At 48.9% G+C, this 26398-nt stretch overlaps 1 protein-coding gene across 7 annotated transcripts in view; it reads left to right on the top strand.

Annotated features, from left to right (window-relative positions):
- Positions 1 to 2914: 2914 nt before the first annotated feature.
- GATAD2A (GATA zinc finger domain containing 2A) overlaps positions 2915 to 26398 on the top strand; it is a 59438-nt gene continuing 35954 nt past the window's right edge. For 2 of the 7 annotated variants that reach the window (XM_071727774.1, XM_071727780.1), the window contains exon 1: positions 16825 to 16893. The gene's annotated coding sequence lies outside the window, so the exon portion shown is untranslated. Of the gene's footprint in view, positions 3105 to 16824; positions 17057 to 18428; positions 18546 to 26398 lie in introns of those variants that run through there. The other 5 variants (XM_071727776.1, XM_071727773.1, XM_071727779.1 and 2 more) reach the window with 5 other exon arrangements.

Below are 26398 nucleotides of genomic sequence, written 5' to 3' on the forward strand. Positions count from 1 at the left end.
ACTCCCTGAAAGGAGGTTGGAGCCAGGGGGGGGTTGGGCTCTTTTCCCAGGCAACTCTCAGCAAGACAAGAGGGCACAAGAGGTCTCAAGTTGTGCCAGGGGAGGTTTAGGTTGGACATGAGAAAGAATTTCTTTCTGGAGAGGGTGCTCAGCCATTGGAATGGGCTGCCCAGGGAAGGGGTGGATTCTCCAGCCCTGGAGATATTTCCAAAGAGCCTGGATGTGGCACTCAGTGCCATGGGCTGGGAACCACGGGGGGAGTGGAGCAAGGGTTGGACTTGATGAGCTCTGAGGTCCCTTCCAACCCAGCCCATTCCATGATTTTATGAACCCACTGCCCAGGAGGGGTTGGGTCAGGTTCTGGACAACCAGAACCAGAATTTCCTGCTTGGAATTATTCACCTGGTGGCTCAGCTGCACCTGCTGGGGGAGAGGTGGCCCTGGGGAGGGTTTGGAACCCCAGCAGGTGTCTGGGAGAGAGGTTTTTGGGGTGGAGAAAACCCCTGGAAGTGTTGGGTTTTTTTTTATTGCTCTAGAAAATTTTTCACTCTGGTGCAGTTCAGAAGCATCCCTGACTTCCCCTAGGAAATAAGAACTGGTTCCACAGAATTTATCCCCAAACTTCAGGGTTTTGGTCCTGCCAGGTGTTTTTCCCTTCAATTTCCAAGGAAGGGAATTGCTAACTTGTCAAAACTTGGAAGAAATTAAAAAAAAAAAAAAAAAAATTGGTAAACTGCACTGCAGCCTTTTTCCAAACCATCCTCTGAGCTGCTCCTTCCCACCTCACCCCAGAATTCCAAAAATTGGAACCCAAATGGCAGCTTCCTGCCAAAAATCAGCCTGAGGCTCCTTCCCTGGAGTCCTTTCCACAGGAAAAAAAAAAAAAAGAAAAAATTCCATCTGGGATCAGCTGAGCTCTTGTCACCTTCTCTCCCTTCTGCTGGGCAGGCTCTGGAATGACACCAAGGATGGGCCTGGTGGCAAAATTCCTCATGGAAAACATCCCAAAAACAGCAGCAAGAGGGACAGGAGGGTGGTGGCTGCCTTAGAGCTGGAAACTCAGCTCCTTGTTGTGTTTTCCTGCCTTGGGGGGAGCTGAAAAAACCAAAGGAAGATGAATCTTGAATGTAGAGGGGAAAAGTGCCATGAAAAGGGGAGGGTGTTGGGTGTTGGAAGTTTTTGGAGCAGTTTTTTGAGTTGGAAGTTTGAGTTTTTTGAGGTTTTGGGCTGAATAGAAGTCCTGGAGAGGGAGGAGTGAGGCCTGGGTTCTGCATCCTGATTTAGGATTCTGTGTGATGAATTAAAATAATAATAATAATAATAATAATAATAATAATAATAATAATAATAATCACCATCTCACTTCTCCTCCTTTGAAGGAAACACCTCAGCCACCTGTAAAACAGAATTGATGGAAGATCAGTGCTGGCATCAGAAAGGAAGTTGCTGCTTTTACCCTCAATTATAAACTTAATTCAGGTTTTTGTTTTCTTCCCCCCCTTGTCCAAGAACCCTCAGAACCCTCACAGGTATTAAAAATGCTGAATAAGAAATCCTGAGGTTTGTTTTGGAGTCTGCCAGACTTTTTTTTCTTCTTTTTTCTTTTTTTTCTTTTTTTGGAGGGGGAGGAGGGCAGAGTACTTTTTTCTTTTTCTTTTTTTTTCTTTTTTTTCCCCTTTTTCTTTTTTTCCCTTTTTTTTGGGGGGGGCAGAGTACTTTTTTTTTTTTTTTACTTTCTTTTTCTTTTTTTCTTTTTCTTTTTTTTGGGGGGGGGCAGAGTACTTTTTTTCTTTTACTTTTTTTGGGGGAGGGGGCAGAGTACTTTTTTTTTTTTCTTTTTTTCCCCTCTCACGGGGAACCTTAATTTATTAATTCCTTTGTTCCCATTTTCCTTTCACCGGCTTGGCTGCGGGGGGGGGGTCGGATAACCCCACCCGAGTACCACGCAACCCCCCAAGTCTCCCACAACCCCCCCCGGGGTCTTTCGCTGCGTGAGGACCCCCCCGCACAAGTACTCGTAACCCCGGCTGGTACCGGGGCCGGTACCTCCGAACCTCCCCGCACCCCTGACCCAGATCCCTCAGCAAGCGGCCCTGCCCCCGCTTCACCGCCCGGGGCCTTCCCCGCCCTGCGGAGCCTCCCGGGGAGGTCCGCACCCCCCGACCCCCCCCCGGGTGACCCCCGCCGCCCGCCCGCCCCTATCGGAGGCCCCAGCCCGGCCTGTGAGGGCGGATAAGGGCGGCCCGGCGGGGCCTCTCCCCGCCCATCACCTCACTCGGCCCCGGCGCGGAGCCGCCCGCGGGGAGGGACCCTCCGGGCCCGGGCGCCTCCCGGCTTCTGGCCACGCCCCGCCCCCTCAGCCTCAGTTCCCCACCTACCCCGCGTCTGATTGGCGAAGACGCACGTCAATCAATGGATGCCACGCCTCTTTTCCTCACCCCGGCGCCTAGGGGGCGGGGCTTGAAAGGGGTTGGCGTTGCGATTGGTTGGGCGGGTGGGAATCCCGGTTTTTCATTGGGCGTCGCGGCCGTCATCTTTTTTTTTTTTTTTTTTTTTAAACGAGTAATAAATAAATTAAAAAAAAAAAAAAAAAAAAGAAAAAACCCCAACAATCCCGCCGCCCCCTCACAGAAACGGGGGGGGGGGGGGGAAGGAAAAAAAGGGGGGGGAGAGGCGTGGCGAAGCCGGCGGCGGCAGCACCAGAGCGGCAGCCGCGCGGGTTTATCCCAAATCTGCCTAGCAACGGGGGGGGGGGGGGGGGGAGGGCGTCCGGTGACGGTTGGTGGGGGAGATTCCCTCAAGGGGGGGGGGGGGGGGGGGGAGAAGGAAAAAAAAAAAAAAATATGGGGAAGGGGGAGGAAGAAGAGGAAGGAAGAGGAAGAGGAAGAGGAGGAGGAGGAAGAGGAGGAGGAGGAGGAGGGAGGGGAGAAAAGGGGGAGAGGGGAGGGAGCGAGGCGGGTCTCCCTGCGCGCGCAGCCCCCTCCTCCCTCCCTCCTCCTGTCAGTGGCCACCTGAGGGAGCCGCCTCCCCTCCCCCCACGGCCCCAGTCCGGCCCGGGCCCCGCTGAGGAGGAGGAGGAGGCGGCTCTGAGGGGGCTGAGGAGAGTGAGTGACATCCCCCAACCCCCCCCCCTCCTCCCAACCTGGGCACCGGGGAAATGGGGGGGGGGAGACGGGACGGGACGGGACACACAGGCAGGGAAGGGACACAACCCCCCCACCCCCTCACCTCACCTCAGGGGGATGAGGGGAGAGGAAGGGGGGTGGGGGGGGAAGAGTCGCTGCAAGGGTTGAGGGGGTGAGGGGGGGGGTTTGGGGGTTTTGAGGGGGGGGGTGTGAGGTGTGGACCCCCCCACACACCTTTTTTTCGGTCCCGGGGGGTGCGGGGATAGAGAGGGGGAAGCGCGGCCCAGCACGGCCCGGTTTGGGGAAGGGGGGGGGGGGGGGGAGGGGAAGGCCCGGAGGGCCGCGGGGGAATTGGGCTGAGGAAGATCGGGGCGGTCACTAAGCCGGGGGTTGGGGGAAAAGTGGATGGGAGGGGGGATTTAAAAAAAAAAAAAAAATTAAAAAAAAAAAGGGGGAAGAGCGGTGAGGGGGGGGGTACCAGGGGAGGGTGGGCAAGGCTGAGGGGGTGCCAGGGAGGAGCGAAGAGTGCATCCTGGGAGTTGCCCGATAGGCACAGCTACCAGAGCATGTCAGCAAAGCCAGATTATTAGTCCCAGAGACTTGGGAAGGCGGGGGAGGGGAAGTGGGGGAGGGGAGGGAACTACCGATGCTAAAGATGGGGCATCCGGGAAAAAAAAAAAAAAAAAACCACACTGAAAAAAAAAAAAAAAAAAAAAAAAATCCAAACAAAACTTCGGGCTACCGGACCCGGTTTGGGTGTAACCAGGTCCGGAGCAGGCCATGGTTTGGAGAGGGAAAGGTGCTGCTAGAAACAGAGCTTTTTGTTTGGTAAGGAAGGGGTTTCCCCTCCTCAAGATTCCTGAGAGAAGCCCCCAAAGTGGGGATTCGCTGAGGGGGGGGGGGGGGGGGAGGAAGGAGATGTCCGCTGCAAGGAAGAAATTAAAACAAACAAACAAAAAAAAGCGGCACTTAAATGGATAAAGTTCTGGCTGCAAAAAAAAAAAAAAAAAAAAAAGTAAAAAATCCCAGGGGTTGCCCTGGCTTGGGGCATCCCTGGGAAGGAAGGGTGAAGGCAGGCAGGGTGAGGGCACTGATGGAGGGGACCTGCTAAGCAGGAGCAAAAAAAAAAACCTGGTTGCTTGCTGGAGAGTGCCAGCTGGGTTGAATTCCCGACAGGACTCTTAAGATGGAGGTGTGTTTGTGGGGCTGGTGCCAAAGAGGGGTCCTCACCCCCCCTCCTCTCTAGATGCGCCGAGGTTATGTGTGCAGAGCTTGAGAACCAGGCTGATTTTCACCCAAATCGGTGGCTGTGGCATTCGCCTCCCTTGCTTTCTCTTTTTGGTGGTGTTTTCTCTCTGTACTGCTTGGGGAGGGGGGGGGGATTGAGTTTGTAAGCAAGACAAGCTCGATTTAAAATAAAGTTATATCCTGTCTGTGGTCTGCCACCTTCTCCTCACCCCTCTGCCATGTTTCACAGAAGGGATCTGGAGGGCTCCTTAAAAATCTAGTTCATTATTCATTTTCTATCTATCTACCACTTTTTTTTTTTCTTTTTTTCCCCCCCCCCCCCAGTCTTTGTGATGAAAGCTGAAGAGTAAGGCAGGAGATGTAGGAGCTGGGTGGTGTTGCTAAAGAATATTGGTAGTTCCAAGTCTGTGGAAGGAGCTAACTTTACAGATTTTGAGCCTTCAGTGAGTTTTAGGAACAAATTCCAAACAAGGAAAAAGTGGAAGGGAAGGAAAAAACCTGTGCTTTTTTGCTTTAACTTGGGAAAGACCCTGAAATATAACTCCTAAACAACTTAGAAATTGGTGAGACAAATACTTGAACTTGCTGAATACAAAGCACTATTCCAAGCCAAGAAAACTGTGAAATATTGTAGTGTTTTGTGACTGTACCAAGCACAAAGTTTTAAGGGAGAAACTTTGTATTTTTAGTGGGTTGAACTGTAGGGTCTTCAAATTTCAGTCTCAGTGGTACAGAGGACTTTTTTTTTTTTTTCCAGGGTTTCTCAAGAGTTTTAATGCCAGGTTTGTGTGAACCTGAGTACAAATACTGTCCAAACAGACATGAAATTTTCCAGAGGGTAAACCAGAGGATGGTATCACACAAATATAGTGGGAATATATATAAATATAGAGGAAATTACATCTGGGTACCAATGGTCCCTAAATCCTGCTGCCTGAGGGGCTGCTCCCAGCTGAAACAAGCCAAGTCCTGCAGCCTCTTTTATGCCTCCCAGTTGATTTTCTTTGAAATATCTGAATTTCCTGTGAATGGAGCAGTTTCAGGGGGTCTTGCAGGAAGAAACTTGCCTAAAGTGAGGAGTTGGGGAGCACAGATGATAATATTGTGTTTATAGATAAAAAAAAAACCCCACCAAGCTGTGCTTTTGGAAACTGTTTGAAGGCTGGGAATTAGCTTTCATCCAGGGTTGGTTATCCAGTTGTCACCAGGAGATGCCTGAGGGCTTCATGGATTCTCTGAGAGAGGCAGAGCCACTGGATGTCAGCCTCACTGCAGCCAAAAATAAAAAAAATAATCATAAATAAAAGGTTGAGGTGCAGCTGAATGGCTCTGAACTCAGGAGTTTGGGCCAAAGGGAGGGGACAGGAGGGACAACCCTGAGATGGCTCCTAGCAGGAACGTGATGCTGTGGGATGAGGCCTTGGAGCTTTTTCCCTGCTTGGGGCCAGCAGGAACTGAAATGATGACTTGAAAATGAGAGTTTTTGAAAACTTTTGGACCACTTCCATCCCTTGGCTTTGCCTTTTCTCCAGGAGCAGTAGCATTGGGCCACTGAAAGAGCTCTGGCAGCCCTTCCTACTCTGTGTGTGTGTGGAAAAGGGCAATTCTCTAGGAGCAGGTAGCTGGATTTCCTCTCCCTCTCCGAGTTCCTGTGCCTTTATCAGCCTTTCACTTTCCAACAGGTTTCTGACATCACTTCACCCTTTAGGTTCCAGGGCTTAGAGCAGTTCCTTATCTCAGGGAATAATTGGGGTGTTGGTGACAACTGGAACCCCCCCCTGCAGTCCTCTTCCCCTTACAGAGCTACCACAGGTATTTATTTTCAGCATTTTTCCACCTTTTTTTTTTTTTTTTTTTTTTTAGTGGTGTTTTGGCAGCCTGCAGCAGCTTGCTCTTTGCCAGAAAACTCTTCCCTCCTAATCCACTGCCTCAACTGTCTCTTAGAATTTTATTTTTTTTTTCAATGTATACAACTGATCCCACTCACCCAGCTGAAAAACCTGGAAGTTCCCAGGAGGATGGTCAGGATTTGGCTCCCAAGGACAGCCTCTCTGTTGGGAAACCTTGCCTTGCTCTGGCCTCTTGTTACCACAACACACTTGGCACCATGGCTACCAGGATAAAACCAAGTAGTTTTTTTTTCCTGGCCATTAGATTTCACCTTTTTTTTTTTTTTTTTTTTATTCTTACTCAATGGACACGCTTTATAATTGCTGATAAATTACAGAGCATGTTCTTAATTCCTAGAGAAGTCTCTCCAAAGAGCATCCAAGGAAGAGTTGCTGCCTCCCCATGTGCACAGCACTTCAACTCTCCCTCAACAATTGATTTATATAACTGAAATAGCTGGGGAAGTGAGAAATTTCCTTCCTCTGAGATACAATGCCAAGGATGTCAAATCTCCAGAGAGCCTGATGATAAGAACTGGGCTGTCTTTTTTTCTTTTTTTTTTTTTCTTTTTTTTCTTTTTTTTTTTGTGTGTGGGGGCAGTTAGTAAACAAAAATCTGATTTTTCAGGAGAGCACCCCAAGGCTGGGGCACTCTCTCCTCTCTTTGTGTCTCCCTCCCAACTCAAAGCAAAGCTTGGGAAGAGCTGCTGGAGGATCTCAGAGGGAAACAAAGGGTGCTTTGGGATAAGGATGGGATTTTTGCATCCTGAGAGCCATCCCTTGGCAGTGCAAAAAAGTGGCTCTCAGGGGTCTCCCCAGCTCTTTTCTCAATAGAATTATTTGGGTTCATTTTCCAGGATAAATTTCAGCCTGTTCTTTTCTGGGATAAAATTATTTTGGAAGAAGAACCCCCCCTAATCTTGGTCTCCCCAGAGAATTCTTCCAGGATGGTCTCAGCAGCTGGGACTTGTAGTTCAGGACTTGGGGTAAACTCTTTAAGAAGTGGTTTGTTTTTTTTTTTTCCTTGAAATTTGCCTGGGAAAAAAAAAATAAAAAAGATCAGTAATGACTGATGCCATCAATCCTAAATTTAGAAATGAATCTAATTTCTAAGCTTTGCTTTCCAGCAGGAAAACAGGTTATGGAACTGACCTAGTATAGTGCTGGTGGGGGAAGAGAGGAGCCTGGAGGGAGAATTAGCAGGTTTTATGTGCTGATAATAAACATCTGATGGCCAGGAGGAAGAATGTGAAGAAATGCTTATAGTAAACAAGGAATAAGACTCAGATAATCCTCATAAAATCCAGGTTTCAGAGCTCTGGGTGCTTCTGGGTGCTTGTAACCCAACGTTGGGGTGCAGCTCCCCTGGCATCTGACAAATGCAGAGTCAAGTCCTTGGGAATTACAGGGAACAAAGGGCTCTGATTATTCACTTTTAAAAATACCAAGCTGAGGTAGAGCAAAGTGAGGTCATGGGGAACCCACAAACTTTTATTCACCCAGGAAAATGTCAAAGAAAGGGGTTTGAGAGGTGCTTGGGCTTGACAGGAAAAAAATTGTCATGAATTCCCACTCCAGGAGATGATTTTGTAGGGAAGTGGCACCTTGAGAAACCAGGAACAGGTGGGCACTGCCTCATCCAGCTCTGAGAAGCCTGAGTTTTACTGAAGGCACAGAGAATTCTGCATCTTTTTTGCTCCAAGTTCCTCCATTCTGCTCTTTCTTTCACTGCAGTGGCTTTTCAGGGTTGTACTCAGTTCATTTCCTTGCAAGATTCCTCAGTCCAGTTCTCTGCTCCTTGGTTTTAATCCTGGAAATTTTACATTTTGGATGATTTTACACACGAGCAGCCTCAGTCTGCCCACCCAGGATGGGTTTGGGTGACATGTTTCAAGAATTCTCTTAAATTCTGAGCAACCTGAGAGGGATCTTGGATCTTTTCATGGATCCATCCTGTGGTCTTGGATCTTTTCATGGATCCATCTTGTGGTCTTGGATCTTTTCATGGATCCATCCTGTGGTCTTGGATCTTCTCATGGATCCATCCTGTGGTCTTGGATCTTTTCATGGATCCATCTTGTGGTCTTGGATCTTTTCATGGATCCATCCTGTGGTCTTGGATCTTTTCATGGATCCATCCTGTGGTCTTGGATCTTTTAATGGATCCATCTTGAGGTCTTGGATCTTTTCATGGATCCATCCTGTGGTCTTGGATCTTTTCATGGATCCATCTTGAGGTCTTGGATCTTTTCATGGATCCATCCTGTGGTCTTGGATCTTTTAATGGATCCATCCTGTGGTCTTGGATCTTTTCATGGATCCATCCTGTGGTCTTGGATCTTTTCATGGATCCATCTTGAGGTCTTGGATCTTTTCATGGATCCATCCTGTGGTCTTGGATCTTTTCATGGATCCATCCTGTGGTCTTGGATCTTTTCATGGATCCATCTTGAGGTCTTGGATCTTTTCATGGATCCATCACATGGTCTTGGATCTTCTCATGGATCCATCCTGTGGTCTTGGATCTTTTCATGGATCCATCTTGAGGTCTTGGATCTTTTCATGGATCTGTCTTGTGGTCTTGGATCTTTCCATGGATCCATCCTGTGGTCTTGGATCTTTTCATGGATCCATCTTGTGGTCTTGGATCTTCTCATGGATCCATCACGTGGTCTTGGATCTTCTCATGGATCCATCACGTGGTCTTGGATCTTTTCATGGATCCATCTTGAGGTCTTGGATCTTTTCATGGATCCATCCTGTGGTCTTGGATCTTTTCATGGATCCATCTTGTGGTCTTGGATCTTCTCATGGATCCATCACGTGGTTTTGGATCTTTTCATGGATCCATCTTGAGGTCTTGGATCTTTCCATGGATCCATCACGTGGTCTTGGATCTTCTCATGGATCCATCACGTGGTTTTGGATCTTTTCATGGATCCATCTTGAGGTCTTGGATCTTTTCATGGATCCATCTTGAGGTCTTGGATCTTTTAATGGATCCATCTTGAGGTCTTGGATCTTTTCATGGATCCATCCTGTGGTCTTGGATCTTTTCATGGATCCATCTTGTGGTCTTGGATCTTTTCATGGATCCATCCTGTGGTCTTGGATCTTTTCATGGATCCATCCTGTGGTCTTGGATCTTTTCATGGATCCATCTTGAGGTCTTGGATCTTTTCATGGATCCATCTTGAGGTCTTGGATCTTTTCAAGGATCCATCCTGTGGTCTTGGATCTTTTCATGGATCCATCTTGAGGTCTTGGATCTTCTCATGGATCCATCACGTGGTCTTGGATCTTTTAATGGATCCATCTTGAGGTCTTGGATCTTTTCATGGATCCATCTTGTGGTCTTGGATCTTTTCATGGATCCATCACATGGTGTTGGATTTTTTCATGGATCCATCCTGTGGTCTTGGATCTTTTAAGGGATCCATCTTGAGGTCTTGGATCTTTTCATGGATCCATCTTGTGGTCTTGGATCTTTTCATGGATCCATCTTGTGGTCTTGGATCTTTTCATGGATCCATCCTGTGGTCTTGGATCTTTTCATGGATCCATCCTGTGGTCTTGGATCTTTTAAGGGATCCATCCTGTGGTCTTGGATCTTCTCATGGATCCATCCTGTGGTCTTGGATCTTTTCATGGATCCATCTTGTGGTCTTGGATCTTTTCATGGATCCATCACATGGTGTTGGATTTTTTCATGGATCCATCCTGTGGTCTTGGATCTTTTAAGGGATCCATCTTGAGGTCTTGGATCTTTTCATGGATCCATCTTGTGGTCTTGGATCTTTTCATGGATCCATCTTGTGGTCTTGGATCTTTTCATGGATCCATCCTGTGGTCTTGGATCTTTTCATGGATCCATCCTGTGGTCTTGGATCTTTTAAGGGATCCATCCTGTGGTCTTGGATCTTCTCATGGATCCATCCTGTGGTCTTGGATCTTTTCATGGATCCATCTTGTGGTCTTGGATCTTTTCATGGATCCATCCTGTGGTCTTGGATCTTTTCATGGATCCATCACATGGTGTTGGATCTTTTCATGGATCCATCTTGAGGTCTTGGATCTTTTCATGGATCCATCCTGTGGTCTTGGATCTTTTAATGGATCCATCCTGTGGTCTTGGATCTTTTCATGGATCCATCACATGGTGTTGGATCTTTTCATGGATCCATCACGTGGTCTTGGGTCTTTTCATGGATCCATCTTGAGGTCTTGGATCTTTTCATGGATCCATCCTGTGGTCTTGGATCTTTTAAGGGATCCATCTTGAGGTCTTGGATCTTTTCATGGATCCATCACGTGGTCTTGGGTCTTTTCATGGATCCATCTTGAGGTCTTGGATCTTTTCATGGATCCATCCTGTGGTCTTGGATCTTTTAAGGGATCCATCTTGAGGTCTTGGATCTTTTCATGGATCCATCACGTGGTCTTGGGTCTTTTCATGGATCCATCTTGAGGTCTTGGATCTTTTCATGGATCCATCCTGTGGTCTTGGATCTTTTCATGGATCCATCTTGAGGTCTTGGATCTTTTCATGGATCCATCCTGTGGTCTTGGATCTTTTCCTGGATCCATCTTGAGGTCTTGGATCTTTTCATGGATCCATCTTGAGGTCTTGGATCTTTTCATGGATCCATCCTATGGTCTTGGATCTTTTCATGGATCCATCACATGGTCTTGGATCTTTTCATGGATCCATCTTGAGGTCTTGGATCTTCTCATGGATCCATCACGTGGTCTTGGATCTTCTCATGGATCCATCACGTGGTCTTGGATCTTTTCATGGATCCATCTTGAGGTCTTGGATCTTTTCATGGATCCATCCTGTGGTCTTGGATCTTTTCCTGGATCCATCTTGAGGTCTTGGATCTTTTCATGGATCCATCTTGAGGTCTTGGATCTTTTCATGGATCCATCTTGAGGTCTTGGATCTTTTCATGGATCCATCTTGTGGTCTTGGATCTTTTCATGGATCCATCTTGAGGTCTTGGATCTTTTCATGGATCCATCCTGTGGTCTTGGATCTTTTCATGGATCCATCTTGTGGTCTTGGATCTTTTCATGGATCCATCACGTGGTTTTGGATCTTTTCATGGATCCATCCTGTGGTCTTGGATCTTTTCATGGATCCATCCTGAGGTCTTGGATCTTTTCATGGATCCATCTTGAGGTCTTGGATCTTTTCATGGATCCGTCTTGTGGTCTTGGATCTTTTCATGGATCCATCTTGAGGTCTTGGATCTTTTCATGGATCCATCTTGAGGTCTTGGATCTTTCCATGGATCCATCACGTGGTCTTGGATCTTTTCATGGATCCATCTTGAGGTCTTGGATCTTTTCATGGATCCATCCTGTGGTCTTGGATCTTTTCATGGATCCATCATGTGATCTTGGATCTTTTCATGAATCCATCCTGTGGTCTTGGATCTTTTCATGGATCCATCACATGGTGTTGGATCTTTTCATGGATCCATCTTGAGGTCTTGGATCTTTTCATGGATCCATCACGTGGTTTTGGATCTTTTCATGGATCCATCTTGAGGTCTTGGATCTTTTCATGGATCCATCTTGAGCTCTTGGATCTTTTCATGGATCCATCACATGGTGTTGGATCTTTTCCTGGATCCATCTTGAGGTCTTGGATCTTTTCATGGATCCATCTTGAGGTCTTGGATCTTTTAAGGGATCCATCTTGAGGTCTTGGATCTTTTCATGGATCCATCCTGTGGTCTTGGATCTTTTCATGGATCCATCTTGAGGTCTTGGATCTTTTCATGGATCCATCCTGTGCTCTTGGATCTTTCCATCCCAACTCCAGCAGTGGGACAAGGTTGTGCCTTGCACAGGCAGAGCTTGAAATGAGGACAGAACGTGTCCCCCCAGCTCTTTATTTCTCAGTGACAAAGTGGTGGCATCCACAGAGTCAGATCCCTGACTCTCTGAGCCTTCATCTCCAGGAGGAATCTGGGGACTGAGAGGAGAAACTACTGGGAATTGCTCAAATCCATCTGTGGAATTTAGGTGGAGTCTTACAAACCCCTTCAGCTCCTGCAAGGCATTCCCTGCCTGCTCTGGAGCCCTGAGGGCTGAGCTGGGAAAACAAATCCTGCCCCAATCAGGCTTTTTTGGGGCCATTTTGCCAGCTGGGAAACACCAATTTGGTGCTTCTGAATGTGCTCAGAGAAACAGCCCTTGCCAACATCATATGGGAAGTATGGCCTGGAACTTAGGGAAAGTTCCAAAGGTGTTTTTTGTTTTTTTTTTTTTTTTAAAAAAAAAAAGAGCATCTCTTTTTTTGGTCCTGAAACACTGCTATCAAAATTTACAAGATTTGGTGCAGTGTTGGCTACAACTGATCCCAAGGTTAGGCAAATCAAGACATAATTTAAAAAAACCATCCAAAAATGACATTTTCTATTAGATAAATATTCCTACCACATGCAGAATATACAGGCTAATGTCTTTATTTTGTTTATATTTGATTTTTTTTCATTTTATTTCGTTCATTAATATATTGTTCATCCAACCTGATGAATAACCAGTAATAACTCTGACCACTGGCAACCCAGGCTTAGCCCCAACCACCTCCTGCTGCCCCCAGGAAGACACTTTTTGGGTGGATAAACCCTACTTTTGGGAAATCCTTTGGGATCTTTTCACACCTCCTAAGTGGCAGAGGGAGAGAGCAAAGATTTTCATTGGGGCAGCTCTGATCCTGCTTTATCTTGAGAAATGAAACCCAAAAGCCTCTGGGCAGCCTGACTGCTCCCCAAAAAGCTCCAAGCTGCTTTTCTAGAAAATGACCCAGGTTTTTATCCCAACAAGAATTCCTAGAGGGAACGTTGTAGACATTTTAATTCTCACAAGAATTCCTCGGAGCAAGGGGGCAGCAACTCTTGGGGTTTTTTTTTTTTCCTCCTTTTTCTTCAGAGCGTAGGGGCAGGGAGCTGAGTGTGAAGGAGTAATTTAAGTATTTTTTGTTATCAGGAGTCAACAAAGAAATTACCCCAAGGTTCATCAGAGCATTCAGGGGGCCCTTCACTCTTCCCAGGACACAGTTTTAAGTCCTGCAGCACTCTGAGTGCTCCCACCCTGAGGAGCTGAGCAAGGAGAGGAGGCAAACTGCAGCCTCTACGTGGAAATGAGCAGATAAGAATAAAATCATCTGACTGGTGAGGTGGATGAACCCTTGAGTTTTCCTTTAAAAAGGACAAACAGTGCAGAACAAGCCCCTGCTGCTTGGCAGACTTCTCGTGAGCAGATTCCTCCTGTGCTGAGCATCCCACAGGCTGCTCTGGGAAAGGATTCCAGGCTAGGGAAGAAATCCTCATCTCTTGGGTAAAATAATGAAAGCAGGGAGGTTGGGGAGGACTCCCTGTTTTTTTGGTGGTTTTTTTTTTTTTTTGGTGCTTCACAGGGTAGAGAGGAGACAATCCAAATAGTTTGGCAGATCCAGCTGAAAGAGATTTGGGGGAATATTCAGCAATATTTAGGCAGCTCCAAGAGGATTCAGCAAATAACCAAGGGTGACCAGGACCTCTTGGAGGTGTGCTGGAGTTGTGCTTCTCCCAGGGCTTTTTGTGGTGCTTAAAAACTTCAGGAAAACCAACTTCTCCAAGAACTCCAGGAGAGTTTTCTTCAAGCAGTGAATTCTTGGGAATTAAGGTCAAGTGGTGCTGAGCCAGGTGAGGATGAGCAGCAAAGCAGCCTCAAGGAATGGCTCTCAGGGTCTGAATCCCTGTTTGCCACCCAAATATTTGGGTGTTTTGCTGCTGAGGGTTCCGAGGGCCACTTTTTCAGGAGGTTGAGATGGTTCTTTGGCAGATCTGGAAAGAAAAAGCAGTGCTGGGTGAACTTTGTGCTCTCCCACTTCCCAGCAAAATCGATAGTCCATGGAGCTCCTGTTGGAAGCTCCTCACGGATCCTCTTCCAGCCATGGAAGTGGTGACCAGAGACAGGGTCAGACATGATCACACCCAGCAATATTTGCCTTTCTCTGCTCCTTTCCTCCACATCTTCCCATTTCTTCCACTTCCAGTGGGATTAATTCACGTTTCCATTCCGGGTCATTCACCTCCCAGCTTCCAGAGGGTGGAATTTCCACAGCTTGGGGTCCTGCAGGAAACATTTCCCATTTCAGTGGAAGGCCAGGCCAGTGACCCCGAGATGTCTCAGGATTCCTCTTGACAAAAAGCCCCAGGTCACCAATCCTCAGCTCCTTCCCAGCAATTCTGCCAGGAGCAGCAGGTGGAAGCTGCAGCTTCCACTTGGAATAAAACAGTTTCACCAGAAAATCAGGAAAGGACCATCTCTTGGGCTGGAGCCTGTGGAATTCCTTTCATTCTTAGCTTAAGCCATCTTAAAATGGGATTGTTCAGAATTGTTCAGATTTTGGGCACTGTTGCAGCACGCTTACACTTTATCCCTTTTTTTTTTTTTTTTTTTTTTCTTCCCTCCCCTTTAACTATTTGAGGATGTCCTCTGATCATTCCAAACTTTCAGCCAGCAGTGGAAAGGAAACAAAAACCCAACCAACAAAAACCCAACCAGCTTTTTACCAAGTGCTGGGGCTTTGCTTTGGGGTTTTTCCCCCCCCCCAAAACCAAAGTCTTCCCAGATCAAGACGCACTCAGCAGCAAGCCCTGGTTTCCAAAGGGTGGAAACGGGGTAAAATGATGGATAAAGACAGGGATCTAAAGGGGTTTTTAGGAATTTTGGGGCTGCTGACTCTCTTGCTCCTCCAAATCAAATCCCTGGTGTTCTCTCACCACCCAGAACCCGTTCTGCCTGTTCCTACACCCCCATTTCCAGCTTCCCATCCTATCTGCTCCTGGTTGCAAAGGGACCTGACCAAATTCTCCCAGATCTGGCTGGAGCTTCACTTTGTTCTGCTCTGACCTAGATTCTGGTGTGCAGGGAGAAAAAAAGGCTCCGTCTCATCGCTCAGTTCCCTCCTTTAGGAATTCTGCCTCAATTGTTTGGGTTTCTTGGTTGGGTTTGGTTTATTTATTTTATTTTTTTTTTTTCTCCTCACATCCCAAGCCCAAATTTGTTGCGATCAGATGAGCTCCCTGGGTGGTGTTTTTCTGAAAAGTGGAGAATTAAAATAGGAAGGATGAAGCAGTTTCATCCCTGGTATCCATGGGTTTGGGATGTGGAATGAGGGGAAGACCTTTGGAACTTTCTAAGTCAGATTTTGTGGCTCCGGCAGAGTTTTGCTTTGTTTTTTAAGGAAAACCTGAGGCTAAACATGAGCAGAAGAAATACTCGGGCAGTTTTCTGGGTTTAATAATTATTATTCTAGGTTTCTTTAATGAAAATCATGCCCAGGGCAGCTCGCTAGGGTCGGATTGGGATAAAAAAATGGAAAATAGGGATGCAGACTGAAAAGGCTGTGGGGACACTGTCCCTGCCAGGGAGTGCCACCAGGTGATGGCCTCCTGAACAATGTCACCTGAGTGCCACACCCCAGACATGCCAGCTCTGGGCTTAATTAGGGAGCCTTAATCAAGGCCCGGGGAGGCTGGAACCGTGCAGGGAGAGAGGGGAAAAGTTTGCAGGAGCAGAAATTCTGAATTTATTGCGTTTATAAAACTTTTCTCCTCCCAGCAGCTTCAGACTGCAGCAGTTTATCACTGCAGCCAAACTGCTTCCCGATCCATAGGGATTTCCAGGAATAATACTCCAGCCTGTTTTGCCATCCCATTACCCTTGGGGGGAAACGGGGATCTGCCCCGTCCCTGCTCGGGGGTTTTGGTTTGGGAATCCCTCTCCCTGGGCACGCCGCGGCTCAGGGATTGGGTGTCAGAGGTTTTAAGAGATTTTTTTTTTATTTTTTCGGGCTGTTTTCTGCTGCTGGCTGCCCCACTGTGTCTGGTCTGAGCTACCCAGAGGCTCTCAGGGATGGGGAAAATGGGAATTTTTGGTGCTGGCTCCTTGGAGCGTCCTTCTCCTGACCCCGCCGAGCTCACATCGTCTCTAACTTTATATCAGAACCAGTAACGAGGCCCCCGGTGAGCACCAGCCCTGCCCGGCTCGTACCGCCATCCCGGGGCTCGCTCCCTGCCCGGTACCGATAACCGGGGCAGCGGCGGTACCGGCGCTCTCCGAACCCATTTCCTTCCTCAGCGCCTGCAAACGCTCAGGAAGGAACAAAAACCGGAGCGGCCCCCATCGCAACCCCCATCAGCAGAACCCCTCCCCGCCCCAACGCGCGGCCCCGTTGGGTCCCGTGGGGTCCCGGTACCGCCGGTCCCTTCGCCTCCATCCACGTGGCCGCGGGACCCGCGGGACCCGCTCGGCGGCGCCCCTCGCCCGCGTCTCAGCCAATCGGCGCCCTCCTACCATCTGCCGCCAGGCCCCCTCCGGCCAATGGCGCCGCGGGTCACAAACCTTCCCCCAACCACCATCGCCCGGAAGCGGCTGCGGGGCCCCAGCGCTTTGCGGGGCGGTCGCGGTCGCCTCTTCTGTCGCTGTCGCCGCTTCTGTCGCTGTCGCCGCCGTTCGTCCCCCCGCTGTAAGACGCAGGACGGGGCCGTCCCTCTCTGTGTGGTGCTGCGCATGCTCCCGGCTGAGTGACGCCGCGACTCCATGTGTGTGAGGCGCATTATTTGGCAAAGGTGAACAGGCGGAGGAGAGAGGATTAACCCGGGGGTCCCCGGCGTGCGGGGAAAAAGAGGGAAGGAGGGGGGGGGGGTTGCGGATTGATGCGGGGAGGAGAGACCCGGCAGGCGGTGGAAAGGGAGCGGAGGAGCCCGGATGCGCGGGGAGGTGGAGCAGCGTGTGAGTTTCCCAGCTGAAAAGTTGGGTTTTATTGTCCCGGGGGGAGGGGAAGGAAAAAAAAAAAAAAGGGGGGGGGGAGGGAAGGAGGAAGAGGCGGTGGAGTTGGTGTGGAGAGTGCGGGGATTGGGATGCGTGAGAGCCGGCGGGGAAGTTGGGGGAGAAAGCGACCGTGCGGGGCTGAGCCGGGAAAAAAGTGCAAAGTCCCGGTGCGGGGTTGCGGTGAGGGGGGGGGGTGATGGGTTAATGCCTGCAGGGGAGGGAGGGGGGGGACAAAAAGGGGGAGGGGATGGGCTCATCCTCGCCGTGAAAGTGCGGGGGGGGGGGGGTGTGGGTGTCTCTGCGTGGCTCCCCGGCTTTTGTTCGGCGCCGGGACGGCCGCCTGCGAGGCGTTTATTTCGGAAAGTTGGTGCGGGCTTTCCGCCCTGCCTGCTTCCTCTTCCTCCTCCTGCGGGCCGGCTTTGGGGTGAGGGCACCAAACTGCGAGTTTACCCCCTCCTCGACCTCTCCCAACCCTCCCCCCCACCCCCCCCTCCCGCAGCTCCGTCGCCCCTCGCTCCCCGGCGGCTCCGTCCCCGCGGGGCCCTTTGCGGGGGGCGAGCGGGCGGGCCGGGCTGGCAGCCCCGCGGTGGCAGTGGCCCGGCTGGCGGCCAGGCTGCGGCCCGTGTCACAATAAGAGTCCTGGCCCGCCCGCAGGATCAAGGTGCGACCACCCGAACCCCCCCCCCCCATCCCAATCCTGCGATCCCCAGAGGGGAAAGGGGAGGTTCGGTTGCGGGGTTCTGGGTTTCATTGCGTTCGGGCAGGGTTTGGACCCGCTCGGGAAGAGAGGTCGGGGGGGGGAGTCCCGCGTTAAGGACACGCGTGGGGATCCCGGAATTGCTGCTCCGGTTCCTGGAGGAGCTGGGATACTGCCACGGAGCTGGGTGAGCCCGTGAGCTCCTTCCCCACAGCTTATTTTATTTTATTTTATTTTACTTTACTCTATTTTATTTTATTCTATTTTATTCTAGTCTATGCTCTTTATGTTTTACTTGCCATTATTTTTTTTTTTTTCTCCCGTTTTTGTGCAGTGAGCCCCAGGATGGGGGTGGTTCCCACGCTGCTGGGGTGGCAGCTCTGGGGGGGTTTTTTTGGGTTTTTTTTGTTTTTTTTTTTTTTTTTCAGCACAGCCCCCCTGAGTCCCTCCATCCCAGCTGCTGCTCCAGGTGTTTGGCTTCCTGGTTGCAAAACACGGGAGGGAGCAGAGGTGGCAGAGCTGCTGGTTGAGACAGGAAGGGAAAGGAGAGGGGCCTGTGGGAATGAGGGAGATGCCAGGAGGCTGGAAGCTGCCATAGCTCTGCAGGAGAAGAGAATGAACCCTTCTTTCTTCCAGACAAACTATTGCCCAGTGCCTGGAGTGGAAAGAGACTTGGGGAGGAGGAGGAGGAGGAAGCAGAAGCATAAGAAATGGGAGAGGAAGAGGTGGGAGGGGACCAGCCAGCAAAGAAAAGTAAGGAATAAAGGGAATATAAAGGCTGTGGAAGGCTGTCTCCCAGCAGCCACCATCCTGGCAGGCAGGGGATGGTGTATTCCTGTGCATCATGCTCCTACTCACTGCTGGCATAGCCTTTGGTGTGTCTGGATTGTCAGGCCCTGGACAGTAAAAAAAAAAAAATAAAGCAACCCAGGGTGTGCTGCCCTGGAGGCAGTGAGGCTCTGTGGTTTGGTATCTTGGATGGGATCACCTCAGTTCAGGGCTGGCAGCTCTTGGCTTTGGGGTTTTTCTTCCTGCCCCCAACTCTCTGGGTTTGAAAGCTGCAGAGGAGGTGCCAGGAGGCTGTGAAACTTGGGAGTAAGCAACAGGCTGATGTTCTCCTAACATCTGCTTGGGGAAAAAGAGGGAATATATCCCAGGTGGTGTGTGAAAAGGCTGAGCTCTGTGCTGGGAGTCCAAAGCACCTTGCTGAGTTTCACCCCTGTGGTCACTCAGCAGTGGTGTGGGATGGAGGGAGGCAAAAATATTCCAAATATTCCCTTTTTTTTTTTTCTCCTCAGAGGTGGAGGAGCAGGGGAGCAGCTCACCCCATCCCCACCAGCATTACAGAGGTTGCATCAATGGGTGATGATGCAACAGGGCTGGCAGAGGATGATGCAGTGGCAGTATGCTAATGCTGTAACTTTATATAGCTGCCTTACAACTTTTTTTTTTTTTTTTTTTAATAGTAATTACAGGCCAGCAGTCATACCTGGAGCTGTTCAGAGCCATTGGTTCAAATCCAGAACGTGCTGGTGCACAGGGTGATGCTCCCCAGGCTTAGGCAAGGAGGGGGTGAAAGCTTTGGATCCTTTTTCTGGCCAAGCAGCCACAGTTGGCCCAAGGTTTGGGGTCTTCTCTGCACAGCCTCAGGTTTGAAGTGGGAATTATCCCATTCCAAGGAAGTCTGGGCTTCCTTACAGTATTTCTGGGTGTGCTCTGCATTAGTCCAACCCCTCCATGTGGCTTTCCTCCTCCTTGCTCTCCTGAGGAAGCAGCAGAGCAAGAAGTGATGTAGCCAGAAAGCCCAAACTTCTTTAATTCCTCCCCCAAATATCTTTCCTCCTCGTTGCTCTCCTGAGGAAGCAGCAGAGCAAGAAGTGATGTAGCCAGAAAGCCCAAGAAGTTGCTCCTCAGGAGAGCAACGAGGAGGAAAGATATTTGGGGGAGGAATTAAAGAAAAGGCAACTTCTGGGATCTTCCAGCTCGGTGCTGGGAAAAAAAAAAATTCAGTCTGAAAGCCATTCAGGTGCAGTGGGGCCACACTTGGGACCATCTTAGGTTCTCAGTGGCACCTCTGGAGGTGGTGTCCATGTTGTGGAGTCCCTGGCCAGCTGCCAGCAGGTCTGAGTCTCTGATCCAGGGAAGTGGGGAGGAGGGAAGTGGCAGGAGGCTGTCAGCAGAGCCCAGGATTTCTGTTTGGATGGAGCACTCCCTCTGTGTCTCAATCCTGAGTGGGACCTGCTGGTTTGCTGCCTTAATTTAGCAAGTTCTCCTGGAGTGGCTTCTGAACCACCAGCTTCTGGATGTCACTGGATGGGGAGCACACTGCTGCATTTCAAAACCCAATTTTTGGGGGTTTTTGCACAGAGAAATTGTGAGCTCTTCCCTGGGATTAAGTTCCCTTCAATCCAAGGGTTCTTCCTGCTGAATCAGAGGGAAGGAGGTGGGTGTTTATTTGGCTTTGGGTGTCCCTTCTGTGGGGCTTCTGAGGTTGGAAGTTGGGGGCTCTGTACTGAGCTCACATGGGTGGGAAGTGTCCATGGGAAGTGTCCATGGGAAGTTTCCATGGGAAGTTTCCATGGGAAGTTTCCATGTGCAGGTCCAGGCTTTTATCCTCTCTCTAGTGACTGCTCAAATAGGTCACAACAACAACAACAAAAAAAAAAAAAGGTGGGAAGCAAACCTACAGTGTGTGCATCATCCATCCCCCTTTGGGATTAAAATCCAGACACTGAGCTCTTGCCAAAAAACCCAAACAAAACCCAACACAACCAAGGAAAACCAAACTGGGATGTGGAGGTTTTTTTATCCCTCCTCTTACATCCCAGTCCTGCTCCAGGCACTCCCAGTTTGTCCCTAAGAACACAAGTTACATCCAGCTGTGTTTTGGGGTTTGCTTTGGGGTTTTTTTTTTCCTCTAAATTCTCTTGGAGCCTGTGGTGGTATCTGAAAATGTGGCAGCTTTTTTTTTTAGACTCAGGGAAGTAACATTTTTTTTGTGTGATGCTGTTGGTGTTTGAGGTCTCAGCACACTGCCCAGACCAGTGTGGGAAGTGCAATTTATTCAGCAGATTTGGTTGATTAAGGGGGGAGAAAAATTGGGGTGTGAGCTCTGCTCCTGGCACTGGGCAAAAGAAATGGCACTGATGGACAAGAAAGCTCCAGGACAGTTTTTCAGATGGATTCTTGTGGAAAGTTTGTGTTTAATGTCTTTCTCAGATTAGATTTGTGCTCTTAAAAACCTGCAAGCTGGAGTTTGGTACTAATATATATAAAAAATACAGATATATATAAAAAATACAGAGAGATTTGGCTTCTTGATACTCTCATGTTATGAGTGATTGGTTTAAACCTTGCTTGGGATCCCTTTTTTTTTTTTTAGGCTCTTCTTTCTCCTCCCCTTGTCCCTGCATTTTTGTGGCATCCCCTGGGTATTGATCTTCCCTGAGTCCCTCCTTTATTTCTTAGGCATCCCCTGGGGCTTCAGGGGTTATTCATGTCTTTTTGGGATGTTTTTCTCTCTGCTTAACCTGGGCTCCCTTGGTACCTGGCAGAGAACCCCAACTGCTGCAGGGTTTCTCCTTTTTCTTGTGTTCTTTGCTGTTTGACTTCTTGGTGGCTCCAGGGTGACCTGCTCAGAGCTGATGGGACCCTTTGGGCTGTCTGGAACCCAACCAAGGTTTGGCTGGAAAGTTTTGTCTGCTTTGGGTGTGTTGAGTCTTAAGCAAAAAAAAAAAAAATTAATGTTTTGAGTGTCTTGCTGCTCGGAGGTGCTGGAATAGGGCAGAAAGTGGAAAACCTCCACTCTTTGCAGCTGTTGTGCTGCTCTTTGCCCTCCTCCTTGTCTCCATGATGGATTTGAGGTGGACTTGATGATCTTTGGGGTTTTTTTTCCAATCCTCATGATCCTGGGACAGGGCTCAGTGCTGCAGGATGGTGCTGGGAGGTGTCTGGAGCATCCAGCACAGCTCAGGTGAGGCAGCAGCTGCCAGATGTTTGGCCCTGTTCCTGCATCCTGAAAATTGGGCTGCTCTGGCCCCCCTGTGTCCTGGCTCCTGTCATAAATTGTGCTCATCTTGACCTTTCCTTCCCTGAACTCCCTGGAGAAGGAGTTTGCTTACACCTTGAGTAAGTCAGTCCCAACTTACACCTTGAGTAAGTCAGTCCAACCACCCCATGCCTTGGCTATTCCAGACAGGTTGATGTTAGGAGGGAAGGATGTGGCTTCTGGCAATAATTCCTTTTATTTTTATCTTTACCTTTCCTTTCTGGAATTCCTGAACCCCAGATCATCCCATTTTTTCCAAGGAGAATTGCTGGTAGGACTTGGGAAGAGGTGGGAGGGGGGGGTTGAGTAGTTGTTAGGGCTGAACCTCAGGATCTGCAAGGCTGGTTTTGTTGTCTTGGGAAATGCAAACACTTGAAAAATCTAGGAAAAAATTTACCAGGCAGCCCCAGAGCTGGAGGGCAGACAGAGAGGGGGGAAGGAGCATCACGTGGCTGGTGGGGACTTTGGCAAAAGAGGGAAGCAGGGAGCTCAGCCCCAACTCTCACCTTCCTTAATGCAGGATTTAGGTGATGTGCACAGGGCAGGTGAGTTCCCAAGCTCTGCACAATCCCAGTCCCAGTGCACCCCAGTCCCTGTGCACCCCATTTCCAGTCCCAGTGCACCCCAGTCCCAGTGCACCCCAGTCCCAGTGCATCCTATTTCCAGTCCCAGTGCCCCCCAGTCCCAGTGCACCCCATTTCCAGTCCCAGTGCACCCCATTTCCAGTCCCAGTGCACCCCATTTCCAGTCCCTGTGCACCCCATTTCCAGTCCTTGTGCACCCCATTTCCAGTCCCAGTGCACCCCAGTTCCAGTCCCAGTGCACCCCAGTCCCAGTGCACCCCAGTCCCTGTGCACCCCATTTCAAGTCCCAGTGCACCCCAGTCCCAGTGCATCCCATTTCAAGTCCCAGTGCACCCCAGTCCCTGTGCATCCCATTTCCAGTCCCTGTGCATCCCATTTCCAGTCCCAGTGCACCCCAGTCCCTGTGCATCCCATTTCCAGTCCCAGTGCACCCCACTCCCAGTGCATCCTATTTCCAGTCCCAGTGCACCCCAGTCCCAGTGCACCCCAGTCCCAGTGCACCCCAGTTCCAGTCCCAGTGCACCCCAGTTCCAGTCCCAGTGCACCCCAGTCCCTGTGCATCCTATTTCCAGTCCCAGTGCCCCCCAGTCCCAGTGCCCCCCAGTCCCAGTGCATCCAGGTGCAGCAGGGTCCAGCCCATGTTCCTCCAAGCAGGGTGGGTGGGAGCTCATGACCAGGAGGGTTTATTTGGGCTTTGATTTTGAGGAAGGCTCAGTTTGGGGGGGTTTTCTTTCTTCTCCCTCTTCTCTCTCCTTCCTTGGGCATCGATTGGGCTCCTCCCTCCAACTTTTTTGGGTTGTGCATCACACCAACCAATCTGCTGACCCAGACCTGAGTGGGGTCCTTTCCTCAGGAGGAATCTCCTGCAGCTTCATCAGGTTTTTGTTTGCCTGAACCCATGGCATGGCCTGGATTGTGCTGGGTAGTGGAGCCTTCAAGCACTCCAGGAGTTTCAGCCTCATCCAGATGGCAAAAAAAAAAACCTCAGCTGAGTTTCTCCCACTCTGGTCTGGTTGTGTTCATTCTCACTTCTGGTTTATACCTTTTTTTTTTATATTTTTTTTTTTTTGTTCACTCCAGGTTGTGCATTTTACCCTCTGTTCATTCTGCTCCTTGGTTTCCTCCCCGTTTTTTTCTTTGTTCACTCCAGGTTGTGCATTTTACCCTCTGTTCATTCTGCCCCTTGGTTCCCTTCCCTTCTCTCTCCCCAAACAACCAAACCCCAGTGGTTTTTGCAAGAGCAGAGGAGGTTCCAGGGCTGGTTTGGAGCCACCCCCCAGGTGAGGCAGGCTGCCCATCACCTTGGTGTCTGGTGTTCCTGAGCTGATGTTGAGTTCAACTCTGCCAGAAAGGTTTTCCTGCTGCCACTTTGGGAAGGAAGAATCCTCCCAATTTTCTTTTTTAACAATTCCCAGGTGATTTTAATAACCTGGATGCAGCTTCCCTGCTGATTTCTGGTTTTTCTCAGGTTAGATTTGTGCTCTTAAAAACCTGCAAGCTGGAGTTTGGCACTAATGTGTATAAAAAATAGAGATACAGAGTGAACTCTGGGGCTGTATGAAAGGGATCAGTGTGTGAGTGCTTTGTCTCCTGGGCTTTGGTGGCTTCTGTGTCCCCTCCTGACTTGGGCTTCTTCCTGGGTAAACACCAAGGGGACTAAATTAAAAACTGGACCCAAATCTCTGTGGACCTGGCAGCTCCAGCTGTGTGGCTGGAGGGGTGGGAGGGAATCCACCTCCAGGCTTCCAGAACAAGGTCTGCTTTTTGTTGGCCTCACTTCAGAGCTGTGAACAGGAGCTGGAGGGGTGAGGACACCCAAAATGAAACCTCTACAAGGCAGGAGAGAAACCCTGGCAGGAAGGAAGCACCCCCTCTGCCCCCCACTTCCACCTCAGCTGCACAGAAAGGGCTGTTTCAGAATTTAAATACCTGCAGGAGCTTCACCTGCCAGGAAGATGTTCTCCTTTTTTTTTTTATTTTTTTTTATTTTTTTCATAATTACTAATTCAACAGTAAATGCTTCCCCTGGACTTTCTGGCAGAGGTGGGTAAAAAAAAAACTTGCAGAAATGTTAGATGGCACCTCAAAGGGGGTGTATATTTCAATTTTGTGTGATGATGATGAGGAAGAGGAGGAGGAGGAGGTGGTGATGGGTGCTCTCCAGGCAGCACATTTTTATTTTTTGCCCCCCCATCTCTGTTATGGATCCAGGAGCAAGAGGGGGTTTGGCTGCTAAAATTCAGAATATTTAAATCATTACATTTCAGGCTGATTTACCTTTTGCTGGAAGGAGGAGGAGGAACTTTTCCTGGCCACAACCTATCCCAGGATTTTCATTTGCTGAAGTGGTCACGAGCTTTGAAATGCTTGGAAGAATTAAGAGGAAGTAAAGTGGAGGCATTGATATTTAATAGGATCTTAGAAAATCCTGTCTCCAGCAGAATTAGGTCCTGCAGCTCTGTCCCTGAGCACACAGCTGAAATTTTCTGGGTTTTGCTGTCAAACAGGGAGGTTCCACCCGTGTCACTTGGCAGTGTTGGGCTCTGGAGGATGCTCTGGGGTGGGGACTTGGAGTTCTGCTCCTTGGTGGCTTTTAGGGCTTGTGAGATGTAGGCTGAATAGTCCAAAAAATCCCAATTATTCAGTGGTGTAAAATATGAGGTGGAAAGATCTGGGGGAAAGGGGTAGAGCTTCTGGCAACAATTCCTTTTTTTTTTTCATCTTTACCTTTCCTCTCTGAAATTCCTGAACCCCAGATCATCCCATTTTCCCAATGAGAAATTGCTGGTAGGACTTGGGAAGAGGTGGCTGGAAAAGTGCTCCAATTCTTTTAATTCTGAAGAAATTCAACTTTTGACAGCTGGAAATCTTTGCATTTAGGATCCTGGATTTCTCTGCAGCCTGGAGAAGCTGGGAATGGGGGACTTCACCTCCCAACCCTACAATCTCCTTCCCATTGGGTTTTTTTTGGAGGGTTTTTCACATTCCTCTGCTTTTTTTTTCCCCTTCCTTTAGCAAAGGTCTCCAGAGGGGATGCAGTCCTGGTTTGAAACCTGGAAACCACCCTGGAAGGAGAAGATCCTTGAGGTCTTTCCCAACCTAACCCATTCTTTGAGGGCTGGAAGTGGTTTGGGGAGCAAAAGGAAATTAATCCTCTTGGGTCAGCCCTGATGGGTGACTTTTTTCTGGGAGAATGAGGCTGATGAAGACTCCAGAAGTAATTAAAAGGCTCATTTTAATATTGCACAAAGCCCTGAGGACATTCAGAGCCTGCAGACTTGAGAAGATCTTTGCAAAAACCACTTGGGGTGGGATTGTGACACCTCTGGTTGGGTTTTTTTCCCCAAAATGCCCTCATTTTTATGGGAAAGTTGGATCTTGGGTAACCCAGGATCTCCCCTTCCTCCTCTCCCCATCCCTCCCATCTCCCCAAAATTGATTATTTCCACAGCAAACCCCAAAAAATGCCCATTCCAGAGCAAACATGCTGCAAAAATTGACACATTTTCCCACCAGAGCAAGAAATAACAATTTGCCACCTTTTTTTTTTTGGTTATTTTTTTTTTTGCTTGGTTGGTTTTAAGTTGAATCCTCACCCTCATTTCACCCTCCACCTCCTAATGAGCCTTTCCCAGTCCCTTCCTCCTTGGGTTTGTTGGGTGAGAAATTCCTGCACTCCTCTCCCCCTTCTCCCCCAAAAAATCTTCCAGAGCTCTGCCTTTTTGCCCAGAAAAGAGACACAACCCCCCCTTTCTCTGTCAAAAAAAAAAAATAATTCTGCATCAGAAAACAGAAAGTCAGGATGCTACTTCTTATATATAAATATAATAATAATAAAAATATTTTATAATAGTAAATAATAATAAAAAATATATTAATATATTAATAATAAATAATATATTAATAATAAATAATATAATATATTATTTATAATAATAAAAAAAAAGAAAAAAAACCAAAATCCACCTTTATCC

This window comes from Heliangelus exortis, chromosome 28 (genome assembly GCF_036169615.1).
Source record: "Heliangelus exortis chromosome 28, bHelExo1.hap1, whole genome shotgun sequence".
Lineage (NCBI taxonomy): Eukaryota > Metazoa > Chordata > Aves > Apodiformes > Trochilidae > Heliangelus > Heliangelus exortis.